Consider the following 18011-nt stretch of genomic DNA (forward strand, 5'->3'; position numbering starts at 1 on the left):
CTCCCGTTGGGCTCATTGAATCATAGAATCATAGAATGAGCTAGGTTGGAAAAGACCTACAAGATCACCTAGTCCAACCATCCACCTACCACCACCAACCCCACTAAACTATGTCTCCCAATGCTATATCTAAACGTTTCTTGAACACCTCCAGGGATGGTGACTCCACCACCTCCCTGGGCAGCCCGTTCCAGCATCTGACCACTCTTTCAGAAAAGCAGTATTTCCTGATGTCCAGCCTAAATCTCCCCTGGCGCAACTTGAAGCCATTCCCCCTCGTCCTGTCACTAGTCACAAGAGAGAAGAGGCCGACCCCCAGCTCACTACAACCTCCCTTCAGGTAGTTATAGAGAGCAATGAGGTCTCCCCTGATTGAGGTCAACTGGATCCCATTGGATGTGCTGCCACACCTCAATGGTGAGTGAAATACAGGCTGCTGGCCCTGGGCTGGAATTCACCTCGTTATAGCACGAGCCTTACCTGAAACTCAGTGCTTTATGCGTTAATAATATATTTGATACAGCTATGCTGAGGAACGCTTAATTAAAGTGATATTTTCTTTCAGCTGAATAATCTCCGACTGTTTTATTGTCATTTGACATTAAATTGCAATTTGCCATGCCACGTACATTTCTGCACACGTTGTCAATTTGATCATAAAGGCACCATTATTGACCAAGAACATAATACTTACTGAGTGCCTTGAGAAAACACTGTGATTTTTAAAGTTCTGCTTTCTCTTTTCTGTTGTTAAACCTCAATCGCTTTGGTTTCTTTAAAGCTCTTTGCTGCCCAATAACTCCGAGTGCGAACAGAATTTAATATTCAGTTGTCATGCACGGCTCAGCTCTCACCCCGGCGCTCCGTGAACTGCGTGCAAGCCCAGGTCAGCCTTCCCCTGGCGTGCACCTTGTCACCATGTGTGCGTGGGATACCGGCGTCCCCTCCGTGCCACCTCTGCCCCTTCTGCAAGAGCCGACAGAGGGAGAGCCAGCGTCAGGGCACCAGCACTGGGCCCCCGCTCCCCTCTTGGTCTCGCAGATTGAGTTCAGGCTCCCTCCTTCAGGCTACATGAATCACTTCTGCCGTGAACTTGTGACCCTGCGACGCAGCACGCTGCTCTAGCAGGACCATACGGCAGCTAATGCACAGCGACTTTGCCCCGTACAAGCCCCGACGGCCGGCAAGCTGCACCGAATTACCGCGAGGCAGCGCGTATCGCAGCAAGCTCAGCATGCACTGGGAATAAAACGCTTGGGTAGTGTTTCCTAAAGTCGGAGGAAAGAGCTAAATCCAGGCACTCTCCTATTTCACTCTGATTGAAGAGGTAAATAAAATAAAATGGGCTTACATGAAAATGTTGTCTGTATTAGTGCCATGTTATTTCTGCTTTACCAGCAAGCTGAAAAAGTTGTTGTATATTTTCTTTGTATTTCCTGCCTTGGTCTTGAATATCTGGAACTGAGCTGGTGTGTTTTCTTTGAAAAAAAAAAAAAAAAAAGTTTGAGTACTACATTCAGTTTGGGTTAAGTTCCATTTCAGCTGGATTTTTCCAAGATTACCAGTCTTAAATACAGTATTGCACAAGAAGAGTTCCTGAAAAAAAAAATATGAAATCTTAACTAATTTGGAATTAGCAGGTTACCATTGCCCAATGGCAAAGCCAGCTGCCATGGCAAATAAGCATCCCAACGATGCACAGGAAAACTTCAGCAGCCTCATGGCCTGCTGTATCAGTTACAGTAGGGTCACCATGAGTCACTCTTTTAATGGCTCATCTCATTAAATACTAAGATATTGCCTTGCCATTAGGTATCGTAAGCGGAAAAAATACTTAAGTTCAATTAGGGATGCATCTTTTACTGCAAAAGGTTTAATGAAGTTGCAGCATTACCACAAGTAACTAATCATGAATATATCTTTTTTTTTTTAATGACAAAATTAGGATTCTTATAGAAGTGGCTGGCATGTGTAATTCAATGAGCTCGCCTAAATCGTTCGTTCGTGGATCAAAAAAGCAAATTATACTCACTCGAACAGTTCGACTGTGGATCAAAAAAGTAAATTATATAAGTGGATACTGCAAGGCAGAAACATGTGGACACAGCTGTAGTGTCATGTGTCACAGCTCCGCTCCCTGCCAGCTGGCATCGGCACAAAGGCAGGCCAAGCCAAACAATTCCTGTTATTCATAACAGCAAACGTGTATTCAAAACTCACAGTGCAGGCTCTATAAAATAACTTGGTATTCCAATGGATCCACGCTGCAGGACTGTTTTTCAATTGCACGCTGCTGCGCTATGCCCGTACACCAAAGTGTCCTCGTGGCCCACTGGTTCCTGTCTGTCCCCAGGGCCATGGGGATTGGGTCTGCCCATCCATGGGCTGCTTGTGCTTGGATCTGCAGCTCCTCCTGCACTTGGTACATAGATGCACACCACTGGTGCATTCAGCATGCAGCTTTCAACTAACAAGGGTGCCTAACATGCACATCCATGCTGTATCAGAATCAGAACTTCCCCAGCACAGAAAATCACGTCGTTAAGAAGTGTGGTTATTGAGAAAGCAAGCAGTCAGGGCAGTTCCACAGACACGCTCCTCCTAGACTGCATTTATATTTAGAACTTAAGTACGAAATGCCAGAGGTATTCATGCACTCCTCTACACGGGGACCTCTTCCAAGTATGCAAATGTGCTCCATGTATCTAACCTCAATGGGGACTTCATGAAATTTGCCCCTACTGATGAAGAGGAGAAAAAAAAAACAGAAGAGGGAGTTTCATTCAGCTCTACACTGCTGTTGAGACAAGGCTTACATGGAAATCTCCTTACCCACCGCCAGCCTCCTTCTCCATCCCAAATCAAGCCAGAGAAGGAATGACGAGCTTTCCCAGCAAACAGAGCTGATGTGAAGGCTCAGCCCTACACCATGCAGCTCCTGAGGCAGGTGATGAGCACAGCAACCCAGGGCTGGCTGAGCCTGCAGGGCTGCCCCACTTGCACCTGGCCCAGGACCAGCCTGTGGCTTTTTCACATAGAATCATAGAATGGGTCGGGTTGGAAGGGACCTTAAAGCCCATTCAGCTCCAGCTTCTCTGCCATGGGCAGCATTGCCCCCCACCAGCTCAGGCTGCTCAGGGCCCCATCCAACCCGGCCTTGGGCACCTCCAGGGATGGGGAACCCACAGCTTCTCTGGGCAGCAGTGCCAGCGCCTCACCGCCCTCATCATGAAGAATTTCCTCCTAACATCCTCCTAAAATCCAGGCTTTTATCTGCGCCAAGAGCAAGACTTCTTTTTCCTAGGAAACATAAATAAAAGGCTGCAGATGGAGGCGACGGGAGGGGTGACAGCTTCTATCACCTTGTTTACAGTAGCCACTCTTTAATGTCTGGTGCCTCGGGTTTGCCAAGCAGCATTCCATTTTTTCCCTCTGGAAATGTAGACGAGGAAAATTACACTAACTACTTTTTGTGTGTGTGTGTGCATCGTTTACAGCCGGCGCTCTCAAAAAGCAGCCTCTTTCCCATCTTCAGGATAATTGGCACATGGGTAATAGGTACCAGACATCCCCTATCAGGCACTGTGGTTTCAATAGGCACATCATTAAGGTGTCTTACTTAGGCCATGTCTCCTGTTGAATTAGTGGTCTACGGGCCAGTGCCAGGGAAGGGTTTGGGGCCTGCAGGCTGGCTATTGAAACATCTAAACCTTGGCCCCAACCTCAAAAGGAAGTGTGAAATGCCTTGGAAGAGGTCCCAGTGTTCAGGCTTTCCCTGAGGTTGAAAGCAAAGCTCCTGCAGGCTCCACAGAGCTGTTCCACCCTGAGCTGGAGCAGCATTCAAGGGGAGCTTTCAAGAGGACACCAGCATTTCAGTTTAACCCTTCTCATAACATCCCTCTTCAACTTGTATTATGCTCAGTAATGAAATTGAGTTCCATGTAAACCAGCAGATGTTTCAGCAGCAAGGGTTTGAGGTTTTTTTCAGGCCAGATACAATTGCTCACAGATGTTACCTGCCACATCCGAGTGATTCTGTCAGGCTTGCTGTTTTGTACTAAACTTGGTGTTGAGCACACTGAAAAGCAGACTGCAAGGCAGGAACACGTAGCTGCCCACAGCTGACCCGTCAGATCCACCAAGCTGGACCCTCGTCCCACATAAGCAAACCAGAAGCAGACTTTTCAGACATACACTGCACATAAAGCCCTGGCTGAAACTCCTGCTGAGCCTGTTTATGACAGCATAATCCTCACCAAAAACAGGTAATAGAAAATGCTGTTCTTTATTTGACCATGATGTAGTTATCCGACAGCAAAATTGGGTTGACTGCTCTGATAACAATACCTGCTTAACAGGGTCGGGGGGGTCACACATTAAAAAAAGGCAATGAAATCTTGGAAACTCCCCGTGACTCCTTTTTTCTCCATACTCAACCGCAATAGATTTACTGAGCTGTGAAAAAAGCATCTCTGGAATAGAGACATATTATTACAGCCTCTGACCTGGCAAACAAATGCTTATGCAGTGTGCCTAACGTGATGTAAATTGCTGGCAGGGCTGGAGCCACAGCCCCGGGCTGGCCATGCGCCGGGACACGGCTCGCTCGGCGTCACAGCCCACAGATCTGGCTGTGCTGAGCAGCCCCAAACCCACTCATGTTGCGGGGTGTGGAACGCTGGGGAGGAGAGGAGAGCAGAAGGAACCTTCGTTCCTTCCCTTGCACAGGGGGCTTTTCCTTTCCTCCCTTGCCACATGAACAAGATGACTTGAGTGAAGGACAATGTGAATTTAGAGTGGCATCCATCATGACACCACCTTTGTGTCTCCTCTAAGAAAATGAGATACTTTATGCCCTATTACTTTTTTTTATTTTTTATTTTTCACTTTTTTTCTGCTTATTTACTTCCGCTTATTTATTTTCTGATTATATTGAAAATAGCCTATTCGTTTTCTGATTCTTTTTGAGTTCACTCAGCCTCACACAGAGAAAATTACCCATGGAATGGGAAATGTGGCTCATTAGCAAATGTCCAACTTGCACAGGTATGACAAAGCAGGGAGCCAAGTGAACTACATGTTGTTGGTCTCGAATGGTTGCAGAGATGCAAAGGACCTGAACTTGGCTGACCCAGTGTCCCAAGGGAGGATGCTGTACGCAGTTTGGATTCAGACCCTGTAGCCTTGCATATTCAGGGGGCTAAGCTGGGAAAGAGCTTGAGGAAATCAATTGTTTTCTAATTGCAGCATAGAATCATAGAATCCTTAGAATTGGAAGAGACCTTAAAGGTCACCTAGTCCAGCTCCCCTGCAATGAACAGGAACATGCGCAGCTAAATCAGGTTGCTCAGGGCCTGATCCAGCCTCGCCTTGAAAGTCTACAGGGATGGGGCATCCACCACATCTCTGGGCAACTTGTTCCTGTGCCTCACCACCCTCACTTTACAGACTTTTCTTTCATCTTTCCAATTTGGAGAGAAGGATGTAATATTCTAGAGGCTTCTGAAATTTCTTATTTTTTGAATTTGTTTAAGTGAGAGCAGAGTACAGAACATTTCTGAGCACCACAGAAGATGTGGCAGGCATGGACACACTGCTGTGGTGGTGGCAAGGGAAAGCAAGACAATCAAAGAACTTACTAGCTACCTCTGGACATTTATTTCCTTTGGTTTGAGAGCGTTCCCCCTCCAGATTATTTGCCTGGCCTTGAAGAAACCAGCTGGGAGCTGCAACTCCAACTTACGAGCAGCTTGTCGGCTCACATCCCTCATCCCTTATCCCAGCATCACCTGCCTCCCTCTTTGGCTCCCATCACCCCAGATGAAGAGTCTAAAGAGCATCACATGAGGAAAACAAACAAAACAAAAAAAAAAGAAAAAGAAACAACAACAAAAAAAGAGAGAAATCCCAACAATAAGTATGAAAATCAATATCACAAAAACAAATTCAACTTAATGCTTGCAGCTATGGTCTTTGCACCTTCAACACCCTTCTCATTTGTCAGCCTTAGATGGAGCCTGGAGCCTGGAGAGGCTGCACACAGCTTCAGATCACAAAAATTGGTCTGTTGTTTTCTCCTAAGCAGTAATACAAGATAAATCGAGGCTATATCCATATAAAGCTATCTCTTGCTGCAGTTCATTCTGTCTTCCTTAGTTACAAAATATTCCCTTTTCTGCTCAAAATACTTCTAGGAGGAGGCTGAGCTCTTTTTCATAACTCAAAAATGTGTTTTAATGAGACTGAAAAACAAATCAAAAATCTTGGTCAGCATTTTCTGAAGCTGCTAATGATCTGGGGACATCCAAGACAATACATGTGTTGATCTTAACGAGGACTGATGACCTGACATTTTAGGAACAAGTTTACCTGATGCTGAGTACCTAAAAACACAAGCCAACAATTAGAAGGATTTTGTTTTGCAGATGGAGTCATGAAAAGTCCTTACTCAAGTTGAGATGGCAGTGGCAGCACCATCAGTGAGAATCTCCCAGTAAGCAATGGAAAAATCTGCAGGAAAATTAAGTTTGGAAGCAGAACACCACTGGAACTTCCCAAGCCCCACTGCCAGGTATACAACCTCAACCCAGCAGCTTCCTGCTTTTACAGACGTTATGGACAAACAACCCGTGGAGTCCTCTCCGTCATCCGAGTTTGCTCATTCCTGTTCCCTACTGAAGTGGTGCCAAGTGGGCTTCCCATCCCCATCTCCATCTCATCTCCATCTCCATCTCCATCTCCATCGCCATCTCCATCTCCATCTCCATCTCCATCTCCATCTCCATCTCCATCTCCATCTCCATCTCCATCTCCATCTCCGTCGCCGTCTCCATCTCCATCTCCATCTCCGTCGCCGTCTCCATCTCCATCTCCGTCTCCACCTCCGTCTCCATCTCCACCTCTGTCCCCATCTCCACCTCCGTCCCCATCCCATCCCATCCCATCCCATCCCATCCCATCCCATCCCATCCCATCCCATCCCATCCCATCCCATCCCACACGCTGTTTCCCTGGGAAAAACTCAGGGTCTGACAGCCAGTGAGGTCACCCCCAGTCTTGCCAAGGCCTGTGTGCCATTACAATGAAGTAATAATGTATTTATAACACACCTAACCGCTGATGGCTTCTATTCCAGCTGGGGCTTTTTTTTTCCCTCCCCCTGCATTTGCACAGATGTTTTTTGAGAACTGGCCTCCAGAATGAGCCTTGCAGAAAACAAGCTATGTCTGTTGATTCTGGCTGGCTTTTATAACGATAGTTGTTAGCACGCAGGATTTATGTTTCAAATATCATTTTAATTTCTCGGGCTGCATTTTTAACCACAAAATGTTAATTCAATGGTGTACTATAAATGCTGCAGCTCCTTTATAAAAATGTAGGACAAGCTGTTTCTAAGGAAATATTCTGAGAGTCTGATTCATAGAAATACGACTCACATACATTTTCCATGGAATTTGCTCTGAAATATGTGTGGAATACGTTCTACAATAAATTATGTACTTTTGTGATTCATTAAATCCTCTCTCCCTGCTCACAAGTAGCAAGCTCTTCATTATACACAAAAAAGTGCAATCAGCCAAAACCAGAGACGTTCTCTTTCTTACACTCAGTGGATGCTCTTGTTTCTGATCTTCAAAAAAAAAATTAAAAAGAAAAAAATCTATAAAAGCATTTAGGGAAAGACAGCACATAACTTAAGCTGGCATCCAGCTCTAATTTACACGAAGGCAAATTAAGGATATCTACACACGTAATTACTTCCGTGTTCAATTTAAGGCGGCAGGGCTCAGAATGACTCTCATAAAAATCACAGTGATTATTAGGAATGGATGACTACCGAAAAAGACATTTCCAGGAATATTCACTCGAGTGTTATTTTCCCTTCTATCACTTTGTTCCAGCAACACTAATGCTCCTTTTGTGCTGCCTGCGAGCTACGCTTACCTGTGATATGGTGCTAACAGCATGAATCTTCACGAAAAGAAAGTTTTAAGGCACTGTTTGTGATGTTCATGTTCCACTTCAGCTCGCAGGTGCTCACATTAGCAGCGTTCACCAATTAGGCAGGAGAAAATATAGCATGTGTCTCACTGGGCTGATGACATTTCAATAACTGGAGCCAACTGGCTGGGCTAGCAGCAAGCCACACACCGACCTTGCAGTCCCTTCAACGGTATAACCTATCCTCGTTGCCCTTGGTAGCATTAAAGTTGTGATGAAAGCACAGATACTGCTGTACTCATACGGGCTTCAGCTTTCACCTGCCCTGTGCCACCTGCCCAATAAAATGATTTCTCAAGAATCACCAGAATTTGGTTTAATCAGTGTTTCTTCTTGCTGGAGGTAACACCTCCCAAACACGTCCCACCCAATATCCACATCCCCATGTGCAGTATGGGCAGCAGCCCCACAGCGAGCGGGGCCAGGTGGGCTTGGGATCCAGCACCGGTGTGCTCTATGCATGTCTGCAGCCCTGAAGTGAAGGGGACAGAGGCAGAGGGACAGCCTGGCTCCCACTCTGAAGCCAGACTCCAACTAGAGGTACCCTGCGAGCACACATTTTGCAGTGAGAGCCAAGACATGTTCCCTCCGCACAAAATAAGAAATATACTTTCACCATTCTCTTTAAATGTCCTGTCCCAGCATACCAAACTCATCACATCTTCAGACCATCCCACCGTGCTCCATTAGCTACCAGAAGATGTGAGCCAGCGCTAGCACAACAAACTCCCGGTACAACCATATCATTTCGATTCTTCACACATTTTCTTCCCGGGCGCACAATGCATTCCCCAGCTCCGTACAAGTCCCACTGCCACGGGCTACCAGGCTGAAACAAAGCTCGGTTTCAAAGCTCCAGCATAATGGCAAGGCAGGAGGGGACACATGAAAGACCAGGCTGTGGCCATGCTGTGCCTCCAGATCTCCAAGCCGAGCATGTGGGCTCAGCCTCGCTGCTGGGCAAGCGGCATTGAAGTGCCACCTCTTGAAGAGCAGCATGGTGAAGAGGGGCAGGCTGCCAGCCCAAAAAACGTCACCGTATGAAAACCCCAAGGCCCCCGCAGCCAAGTTTGCTTTTGTCCCATATTCGCTTCTGCTAAGGCAAGTTGGGAAACGGGCCAGCAAGGGGCCAGCGTTCCGGGCAGGGAGCATCTCTGGGGGCGGTTGGGATCCTGGGTCATGGCTGCCATGGTATGAGGCTTTGGGGCAACACTAACAGGAGCAATACTGTTAGCGAGCAGCAAAAAACATGACATTTCTCACAGGGGAAGAGGAAAGGGGCTAGCAGCATCCTTGCCAAATAATCCCTAGTGGGCTGTATGAAGCTGTCTTCCTGGATGGGCAGGACTGGGGGGGCGGTGGCTGGACAGAGAAATGGTTCAGAAGTCAGAGTGTAAAAGTATCCACAGAGAGCTCTCCGGCAGAAAGAGAAGCTCAGAAGGAGAAAGAGGGTAGCAGGAGGAACATTTTTCCCCGCTTGAGAGAATGTCGGTCCAAGTCGTGTTTCAGCCAGCACCACTTTCCCTGGTGAGTCTGGATCTGACTTCTCGCTCCCTGCACCTTGCCTAGTCATTTGCAATTGTACAGAGCCGAGCCAGGAATAAATACAATCTCCTTCAAATTTGGCAGCACTTTGCACCTCTTCAGTTAATGCAAAACAGAGCTACGAGGTTGGCCAATTTTTTTCCTCTGGTGAGAAAAAACACGTATGGCACCAGTGGAACCATCTGTTGCGTATTCCACTTGGAAAAAAAAGGGATGGCTACTGAGGAACAGTGCTATCCCCAGATGCCATTTAGAGGAGAACGTGGTCTCCAAGCACAGGGACGAAGACAAGAGGGTGCTGTAGTGTGGCTGCAGGACTGCTCCGCTTCTCCTGCTGCTCTCAGGATTCTGCATAATGAAACAAATTACACAAGCGAAACACAACAAAGCCAAAACTTTTTTACAATGCTAAACTGAACAGACTGGTTTGAGTTCTTACATCTCCCGAGCACTTACAGGCACCTGCAGCGGAGCATAAGGACTGGCAGAACATGGAACAAACTATCCCCAAGTAAATGCATCACAATAGAACAGATTTCAGCGGAGCAGCTTTCAAAAGCAATAACACAAAGTCCCTACAAGGAGAAGTAACCAACCAGAAGCCTAAGAGGCAAAGAAAGTTTGAAGGCAGAGTTTTAAGAGAATCACAGACTCAGCAGCAGAGTCCTGGAACACAAAAATCTGGGGGGAAAGGAAGGGAAAAGCTTTCTCGGATCAGCCTGACCCAGATTTATGTGTTTATTTCTTGCAAAACCAAAACAAACACAAATTTGTTTGGCTCGTGAAGGAAATGTTCCATTAGACCTGAAACAAAACATTTTGTTACAGACACTTGTAAGCAAAGGACCTGGAGGCTTTTTCACACCACCGCTGCTGCTTTCTTCTCTAGTTCTGTGCGCAGTGATGCTGCTTAACCTTTCTGGGATGCGAGGCCCATGTAACCTTTCACGTAAAACCAGGTAAAAGGAAAACCAAGTTTTCTTGCTCTTGTTTTTTTCTTGTTTTTTTCTTTTTTTTTTTTGTCCATTTGTTGTTTCTTTGCAGATTTGGATGTCTTTTCTGTCTTTATAGCCAGCACTATTGAAAGGACAGAGCTTTCAGAAAGGCCGGGAAGTGAGGTTTCTTATCACCTGAGCTACTTCTAAGCCCTGGGGAGGGAAAATCAATGCGTTTTGCTCATTCCTTCTTTCCTTTCTTTTTTTTTTTTCCTAATGAAGTGGAACATTTGTATAGAAAGGATTAACAGTGGCTTCACTCTCTCCAAAGGAAACCTCCTGAGGACTGAAGCCCCTCACCCAGCACTAACCACACATTCCAGTCCTGCTAGGACTCTGCTAAAGCACGATCTTAATCCTGAAGTCTCTCGTATCTTTGCAAGTTATCTTAACCCACCAAGTCTGAAGAGGGGTGAGCATCCATTTCTTCTGGTGAGTTTGTCCCTTTGCTACATGTAACTAAACATTTATGAAGAGGCAGAAGGTAGAGGTGTGATTATGAGTGGGGTCATTCATGTGCGTTCTGTTCCTCAAAGGGAACTGAAGGAGTGCTGAGGAAAAAAAAGGTGAAAGAAAAAACTTCTGGATGGATACAAAGAGAGATGAGAAGATGGAGAGCCTGACAGCAAGTCAACTGGGTGGGGAAGTTTGGGAGAGCAGGACAAGAGTCAATGTGGAGTTATCGACGGAGCAGGGAGCCAGCAGTGGTAAGAACTGAGGTTTCGGAGGGCGGAGAAGCCAGCATCCCACAGTGCCCATGAAGGCCATGGTCCCATCAGCTCTGCCATTAACCCTTCTGTGGGATGACGTGACACGGGCTGAGTATGACATAAAAACTCCCTTTGCCATGGATGTGCCACATCACAGCCACGGGATGCTTAGGCAGAGCTGCTGTATTCTATCCTGATATGAAGTTCCACCTAATGCTGAAGATTTTCCCTTCAAAATGTCAAAGAACAAGAAAGTCGGTGGGAAAGTTGTGTAAGACGACATGCTACATTTTAGGCAAGCCAACTGGGAAATGGTAAGCACAGAGCAATACTGCAGCCTATCAAGGCACACAGCTCTTTATGTGGGCACAAACTTCACAAAACTCACCATCTGAATAACGGGGTTGAAAACGCATTTAAAGAAAAAATACAGATGAAAAGGACAGATTCCTCTGCCTTGTGACTGCAGGCACTGGCCAGGAATGCTCAAGGCACTTGGATTTCAGCTGACAGACGGGGGCAGGATGGAAACCTCACGAAGGCACTCAAATGACAGATTACCACGAAACACTGACGTGACCTGAAACCTATTGCTAGACTAATTTTAAAAAGAAAGGAAAGCTGATGCGTGTAAGGAGAAAAGGAAGGGAAAAAGCTATTCAGTGAGATACAATGAGAAATCGTTCTGACTCCAGCGAGCATTTTAATTTCCTAACGCAAACAGAGAACTGAGCAGCACTGTGCTGATCTTGCGGATGTACAATATGTCCAACATCCCTGGAAGGAGAATTTTCTTGTGTGATGTTGAGCTGGGCTTTGGTGAACATGAATTTAGTGGGAAAAGAATGTCGTACTGTCAAAGGATTTTGAAGGCTAGACCTTCCCGGGTAATTAACTGAGCAGCTCAGGCTCATACGCTTTCACTGGAATATAACCCTTCCCAGTTCTGTGGCTCTTCCTTGCTTCACCTGATTTCTTCTCCCTGTACTGAAGACCTGAGAGCGACCAAATAAACGCAGAGGAATAAAAAGGTACTTTCCACAGAATCACTACATCAAGATTGCACAGCATCTCTTGCATTAAACACAGGGGGAAAGAATGATGCACTGTGTGTAATAAGAAGGGAACACCATGTTTTGTGAAACAGCAAAGATTGCATGGATACGAGTTGCAAAATGCAAAGAAGATGGGATCCTTCAGGTTGTATGGCTCTACTGTTCCTTTTCTAAGCATATAGTCAATAATTATCACTGCAAAATTCCCCGTGTTTTTCTTCATCAAGTTCTTCACCCAAACCACAGACTGTACATGCTTTGAATTGTATGGAATTAATTTTTAATTTTTTTGCTTGATTAATTTATGCAACTGTCCCGATGATTGTACTTTGCACAAGTGACTGTTAAGTGATGTATGATACGAACCCAAGCAACACAAAATATCTTACCACGAGGACAGATGCTCTTAAATAAAACCCAAATGCTGAAAATAAAACAAAAGCCTACTTTTACCAGAAATCAGTCATTACAGTAAAAAAAGTTAGTAGTAAAGAATGGGTCAGCATCTTCTCAAAAGCTGAGCTCAAATTATTGTTCAGAATAAAGATACATATAAAGTTCATCACTCTTTAGTCTTCCTGCCGGTTTGCTTCACAATTTCTGTGAAGGGCGTTGACTAAGCATAGGAGATGGCTGCTCCTGTGGTATTTCTTACTTTGTCAAGCTCATAAATCATAGAATCTCACCAAACTCTTCATCTTTTTTTGAATCCAACCTGGTTTCTGGGGCTGGAAGGACAGCTGGGACCTGCTGCCACACCAGGCAATGGGTAGGAGAAGGCACTTTTTTTTTGGACAACCCAATGTCCACAGACAAACTGCAGGCATTAGTTTGCATGGGGTGAAATTGGGTGAAGGTACATTTATGCCACGCTCCTCAGAGAGCCTGAATCTCAGTGAGGCCACACACCGCTGCCTGGTGCTCCGCGGGACTGCAGCTGCAAATCCCAGCTTGAACCACGGCGGGTGCCCTGGGGATCCCTCCACCCGACAGACCAAACCATCACGGGGCTACCTCTAACAGATGCACAGTGAAAGCACAGCGTGCCCAAGCTAGGGAACTGCACAGCCCTGCCTCCACGTATCTATTTTTAAGATTCCTTCATTTCCAAAGGATCTTTTCTCCTGACAGCATTCACTTGATGAATCTATCCCGATACAGACATCATACTCATCGTGTTACAATAGCGGCAGCAACAATCCAGAAAGTGTTTTTGCGGCATCCTTTTACACCACACGACTGCAGAGTAAACAGCAAACACTGAAGTGCTGATTCTTCACCTGGAACAAATCTCTGCGATGTCATAAAGCTGCAACGATTGCTTCCGATCAGGGCCCTAGGTTTCAAAGCAAGAATTTTTTGAAGACTAAATACTGATCTAGAAAAACGTTATCGTATAGAAGATAGCCTTTGTGTCAGTTTTTAGGCTTTGCATTTATTGCATGAAATTCCATTAGTACTTTGCAGCTTAAAGCAACCCAGCAGCACTGACACGTGCTGTGCCACTGGCCTTACTGGGGGTGAGAGAGACAACACAGCCTGCAGTTCAGTGCTCGCTGAACGCGTTTCCTATGTCTATAGATTTTGCTTAACTACCGTTACTTTATCTCAAGTAGTTATAAGTAACAGTTATTAATTAATGGGATATTTGCCGAAGTTCGTTTCCTTTCTTCTTTTCTTTTACTGAAAAAAGGCACAAGGGGACAAGCGGAGAAGAGCTGAAGACACGCGTATTCCATTTGAAATCCATGATTAAAAAGCTTAAAAATTCAAATCAACGTAAAAAACTGTTTTATTTTAATACCGTGGAAGGTTTCAGTGAACTCCATTATTTTCACTCACTATTTGCTTGAATAATTTAGGCAAGAAAGCTAAATTATACATAAAGTGTACAGTTAGAAGAAAAAGTTCATGCACAGCCTCGGGCTATAGCCATCCCCTAATGATGTCTGTAGTCAGTGGAAAAGAACTCGTTAGACTGAGAGTAATTTCTCGGGGTTTAAAATTTTTTTCTTAAAGCAATCATGTTCTTATAAAAATCTGACAAATAATACGCTGAACCCGAAGCCACAAAACAAAGGCCGTTCCGAAAACCGCAGCCTCAACTTTTCATTTCATCTAACTGCAACGCTGGCTTCTCGGATTCTGTGTGTCCTGTGTCTTTAGCCATCAGTTCTTTAGCAAAAAGAACTGATTCAATGGAAGCAATTCATGTCTCGGTACCGCACAGCTCTTACTTTGTTTCACCGGAGACTGAAAGTTTGCAAGGAGTTAAAATAGATGCCATGCAGCTCTCTGAGCGAAACTGGAGCCTGCTGTGAAAGAAGTTACTTCTACACTCGGCACACAGTCATTTTGCTAGTGGTTGCGGCTCGCTCCGTGATTGTGTTTAAGGAGCAGCTCATACCATTAAACATTTACGGTCTGATTCGCTGAAGTTTCGCATGCCTTTTCAACTTGACTAGAGAAAGTGTGCATGCCAAAATGGAGCATGCTGCCAAAACTCAGTGAATTCACCTCTGATGTCGTGTCTGTCCTCTTACCCCGGGCTCAGACACGGCAGCGGGGAGCTGTGCTGGGAGCAGGGAATCATTGTATGGAAATCAGCTGATACGAAGTTTGTGCATCAGACTTATCATCTTTTGATCAAAGTAGCTCAGCCAGATCAGAGAAAGAGACAAGGAGTTTTATTCAAAGTGTTCCTTAGAATCCTTTGCATGAAATGAATAACTTTCTATAGTATTAATGATTTTACATCACTTTATACTTGTATTATTCTGTCACATTAGTTTAACATTACTACCATGTACAGCGGTTTAGCATTAATGTGATCAGAAGTGAAATTACATGTGCACTTTCATATTGTTATATTGAAATCAAGGTCTTCTGCGACACTAATATGCAGCACACCTCAATAAAATAGATAATTTCTAACATAAAGACACTTTTATATGGCGTTGGAACAAGCACACATATTACTTCTTCTCAAAGGCACTGGCAGCACGGCATCACGGTACGCTGGGGAACACCCCGAGCAGCCCCGTGGGGCAGAAGGTCACTGCCCCCTGCTGAAACCCACTCCCCATGGCCCTGTTCCGTGGGGGCTGTGAGATGTCTTGTGCTACGAGTAGGACATTGCCACTCGGAGCAATCCTTTGAGCTTATTGCATTCACTTTCTTCCTAGAGGCTGAGGGTGTTACAGACGGACACAGCACAGAGCAGGTGTGCTCATAAAACAAGATAACCAACACCGGTGATTTCCAAGCCCCAAGTCCTTTCCACCGTGCACACCAGGATGCCCTTTTCAGCCCTGCTCCTGGACCACGCAGAGGTGGAGGGCTCTCTCTGATGATACAGTGCCCAATATTCACTTAACCTCATGCCATAAAAACAGGTAAAACCCACCAAGAGCACCCATTTACTAGCAGAGAGCATCTACTGGAGGGGTACGGTCAGTGCTGGCTCTCCAGCCCCAGCACGCAGCACAGCGGCCTCCTCCTCCCCAGAAACTGCCACACTATGGGGGTGTTGGCCTGAACTTCACCGCACAGCTGAAGCAAGAACCAGCCTTAATCCCCCAGCGCTATCCCAAAACAATACTGTCGCTGTTATGTTTCATCCTCTTAGGTAAAAAAGAAAACACCCTCTTCACAGATACAGTTGTATTTAATTCTATATTTTCCCTAGCCCTAATAAAGATGACACCAGCCTATAGCCAAAGCAGCTTCTCCATGTGGGCTGATGTGATGCTCTTCCTTTTGCCTGCAGCTGCTTCAATTCTCCCAAGTGATTTGGGGTCAAGCTCTTCATCAGCACTGTTGTTACAGAGCCTACGCATACTCGAGTCCCTAACCATGCTCATCATGATTGCTTCTCATCATTGAGGAACGCTTCCCTCGCTTTCCTCCTAACTGCCCCCTGTGCAACAGCACAAACACTTGTTCCTCAAAGCCAGCCTTCCCTCTCACTAATCCATGAATTAAACTAAAGAAATGGATGTTCTTTTTTCCCTGGAAATGGTGTTTATTCCAAGTACCCCATTGAGTACATGCACGGAAAGGGAATTTCATTCAAAATGAAACGTGAATTTATTAAGTTTTTAAACCTCCAGGGCTCCATTTTGGTATTCAAAAGCATGACCAGATTTTCAGAGCGAGGGGAACTCCAGCTCCTGAGGATGCTTTGGAAATCTGGTTGCTGCCACGTAGAAGCCCTTACACTTTTCTCCCAAACTATGGCTGTTGAACACTCCAAAACCAAACCAAACCAAACCCCAAACTCTCCAGCTGAGGACTGCTCATGACAGAGGCCGTGCCCCCTTCCCTTGCCAGCCCTTGGGACCCTGCTACACTTTGGGTGGGAACTGACCCGTCCCCACCAAGCGTGGCTCAGCCACCATTTGGGGACAGAGCTGCCTGCCGTGAGCCGCAAGGACATTGCCTCAATTTAACTCTCTCATCTTTCTTTTTCTTTTTTTTTTTTCTTCTCTGTTTGATTTTTTTTTTTTTTTAATTCCACTCACTCCTGTGGGAAGGCTGCTCCGGTCTCACCCTTCAGATGGCCGGGCATCTTTTTCTCATCCCCAGTGTAATGTATTCATGGCCAACGTCTAGCCATTTGTCCCCATCTCCAGCCATTTGTCCCTGTCCTGACGCAGCGCTGCAGGCAGCATTTGCCAGCCCCGAGGGATGCTGAGGATGGGGATTCTCACCACTGACTCCAGGGCTCTGCAATAAGGCGCTGCAGCAAGGGGTTGAGGGGAAGGGAAGGGATAATCTTCATGTAGAACGCAGAAATATGAGAATAATCATATTCAAGAAGCTACTTTAGCCTGATTTGTTTATACATTATCTGAGCATTTTATTTTATTATGCATTTTAATAATGCAAAGGCTTAAGAGCTGGAAATGAGCATGTTCCACGAGTTCAATATATTGCGGTTTGTAGACCATCAATTGTTTTTCCCTGCGATTATGCAGTTTTATTTTATCATCCCTTTGATAACAATTTCTGCATAAAAATCTGACTTTATATTTCATTTTTCTCCGTCTGTTATCTTAGCAAAATATATCCAACACATCCTTTGTACTGCTGCACTAATATAACAGATCAGGAGAAGCTGTGGCATAAGAAATCAAAACCATAATAATGTCTTTGGGTTTTGCATTTTAAATACTGCATTCATTGTTGCACTGAGGTTTGAGATCCCTTTTCAGACATTACCGAGATTACCTTTGGTAATGCCTATTTCATTGTACTTTGATATAAAATAATGTATGTCATAAATCATCTAAGTGACTGTCATCAGAGTGAAAAGCACCTACTTAGGATATGTAACAATTTGCTTTTCTAATTTGAAGAGGATTGAGGTGTTTTAATTATATAAGGTCTAAAGCCCTTGCGGATGAAATTAGAATTCAATGTGAAATCACTTCCTTCTCAGAGCTGTAAGTTGGGAAATGATAGCGGCTATACTCATCAATTCCTAGTTTTGGGGTGGACCCAACGCAGGGACAAATGGAAACATTTCTAACGCCTGAAGTTTCATTCCAGCAGGAAAATAAAAACAGCAAAAACCCTTCTTGTCATCAACTTGAGTGGTTCTTAAAGAAGACTTCTGACGTAGGAGACAAAAAAAAAAAAACAAGAATAAAAAGCCACCTTTCAGGCGAGCAGAAATTATTTTAATGTAAAGGAGCGCTGAA

At 45.2% G+C, this 18011-nt stretch overlaps 2 long non-coding RNA genes across 2 annotated transcripts in view; one reads left to right on the plus strand and one right to left on the minus strand.

Annotated features, from left to right (window-relative positions):
- The window catches only part of LOC110396321, a 203239-nt gene that overhangs the window by 17039 nt on the left and 168189 nt on the right, over nucleotides 1–18011 (minus strand). The window lies entirely within an intron of this gene.
- LOC110396322 lies at nucleotides 9993–15242 on the plus strand. The gene is made up of 3 exons (XR_002436927.1): nucleotides 9993–10505; nucleotides 10813–10973; nucleotides 11078–15242. It is a non-coding gene; the product is annotated as an uncharacterized LOC110396322 (long non-coding RNA).

The sequence above is a fragment of the Numida meleagris genome, chromosome 3, assembly GCF_002078875.1.
Source record: "Numida meleagris isolate 19003 breed g44 Domestic line chromosome 3, NumMel1.0, whole genome shotgun sequence".
Lineage (NCBI taxonomy): Eukaryota > Metazoa > Chordata > Aves > Galliformes > Numididae > Numida > Numida meleagris.